Source organism: Protobothrops mucrosquamatus, unplaced genomic scaffold (genome assembly GCF_001527695.2).
Source record: "Protobothrops mucrosquamatus isolate PMUCROS unplaced genomic scaffold, P.Mucros_1.0 scaffold8988, whole genome shotgun sequence".
Lineage (NCBI taxonomy): Eukaryota > Metazoa > Chordata > Lepidosauria > Squamata > Viperidae > Protobothrops > Protobothrops mucrosquamatus.
In genome coordinates, this window is record NW_015394780.1 from 16064 (window position 1) to 18365 (window position 2302).

Consider the following 2302-nt stretch of genomic DNA (forward strand, 5'->3'; position numbering starts at 1 on the left):
GTCTTAGGCGACCCCTGTGAAAGCGTCGTTTGACCCCCAAAAGGGTTGCGACCCACAGGTTGAGAACCGCTGCTCTAGCTCTTTTGAAATGTGAGCAAAAGATGGGCGAGACCTTGGAATAGGAGACTGACTGTCCTCTTGGAGAAAGGGGACAGAGGAATCCCATTTCACCAGTGGAACATAAAAGTTTTGCTTAAAGGCAAAGTCCAGTGTTTTAAATCAAGTGCTGAAAAGTCAGGCTAATTTGAGTTCCAAGTACTAAAGAACAGTGAGAGCCTTTGTGTTCAATTCCTCTGGAACGTCTTGAGCTAAACAACCATCCCAGCCCTAAAGCTTTAAGTAAACCAGGATTTTTAAGGGACTGGCAAAAATATAGGGTAGATAGACAGCTGCTCACTGTCTCCAACCTTCAATGCCTCTAAGCCCTAGAGGAAGAGCTAACTTAGGGTTGGAAAATTATGACAGAAGGAAATGCTGGGTGGAATTATGGAAACCCCAGGCCAATAACTGAGACATTAAAAATATGTATGAGGGCACTACATTTGTGTTCCACCTCACTCAAACCAAGAGACTTGGAGCCCAGGGGCTTCTGAGTGATGGAAAATCTTGAGGCAGCTTGTCTAGGCAATGAGTTGAAGGAAGGAAGTCATCCTTCAGATTACTGCATCTCTTGGAAAGCAATGGTCAAAACAATCTATAGATGCATTAATAGGATATAAGATGTATGTGCTCAAATGCCTAGAAGGGTAATGAGTCATTTTAAGCATCTTGCCCTCTAGTGGCTGGAGAACAGATCGAAGGAAACAGAAGTCAAATTAGAACTGTTAGTCTCTGTAAGAGAATTAACACAACCCGTCAGAAGGTAGTCAGCTTAGACTGGTTGATCCCAGTAACTAAGTTGGCAATCCCATGATGGATTTGTCCCTGAATGGGCCCATATTCCACCCGTTCCCCATCAATGGTAATGATTCCCTTGTGAGTGAGAGGTTCTATGAGGAAAGCTCGGACAGGCAGGTGTGTAAAATAAGGACTGTCATGCTCAAAATGAGTGCCTTTCTCCATAGCTAAGAAGAGGCAAATCATGCTTACCCGGGAGATACCCGCCCTGACAAAGCAAAGATGGATAAGACCATCATTAAAGCCAGCGGTGGGCATGGTGAAGAGGTCTGCCCCTAAGTGAGTCTGGTAAATGGCCAAAACCAGCACAAAATCGTCCTCCACCGTCACCCAGGACTTGGGCACCGGTTGTTCAAGCAGGGCCAGAAAGTCATCCAGAGGGCCATGCATTTGCCGGGCAGAAGGCAACTGGTTTGATAGAACTTTGGGCAGATCGGTGTGCTGGGACTCCTTGTCAACCGTCACTTCTGACAAGGTTTCAAAACTGAAGTTGGATGCTTGGAAGCTGGAAGAAGAAGGTGGGGAGCTAGGTGAGGGGGTGGGCTCCTCAGCTGACTCCATCTCACGATGGCAGAAGGCTTGGCGCTCCTCGCAAAGGCCCATTATCAGAGACCGTGCGGTGGAGGGGCAGGTGCTGGAAGGGAAGGCTCCCATTGGCGGCTACGGTGATACTGTGCAAAATCGGCCGATGAGTTGCACAACCAAGAGCAGGAAGGTAGGAGAGCCGGCCCCGGTAAGTGTTGAGGGAAGCCAGGTGAACCATGGTCCCCAAGGTGAACCGGACTGGGCCCATGTGCCGGTACTTCTCACTTTCGATGTCCACATCTGAAATGAAGCCCCAGGCCACACCCAGGAAAGAGAAGACACGGGCACCTGATGCGGTGGTGATTGAGACCAGGTCCAAGGGAGAAACTGCCCCATGGCAGAGCAGAACGGTGCAGTTTGACAGCAGCTCCTGGCCCAAGACCTGTTTAAACCTGGCCAACAGGACAAAAAACAGAGACAGAACAATGAAAACTGCTCAGAGTCATTTGCCAAGTGGATGGCAGTCCGGTCCAGTCCAACCCAATCCATCTATCTACCTCCATCTCTTTGGAAGGACAGAAAGGGCAGGACAGCATCACTGAATAAGCATTTAGAAACAATATACAGGTAGTCCTCGACTTACGACTACAATTGAGCCAAAAATTTCTGTTGCTAAGTGAGAAAGTTACCGTATTTTTCGCTCTATAAGACGCACCTGACCATAAGACGCACATATCTCCTTGATTAGTTTCCACCCATTGTTTCTTGTCTCGCCTTCTGGGGCTTTGGAAAATAAATTGATCCCCTCCTCTTTGTGGCAGCCCCTCAAATACTGGAATATTGCTATCATGTCAACCCTAATCCTTTTCTCTTGACTGGC

The 2302-nt window shown here is 48.0% G+C and overlaps 1 pseudogene; it reads right to left on the bottom strand.

Moving 5' to 3' along the window:
• Positions 1-855: 855 nt before the first annotated feature.
• The window catches only part of LOC107300885, a 4166-nt pseudogene continuing 2719 nt past the window's right edge, over positions 856-2302 (bottom strand).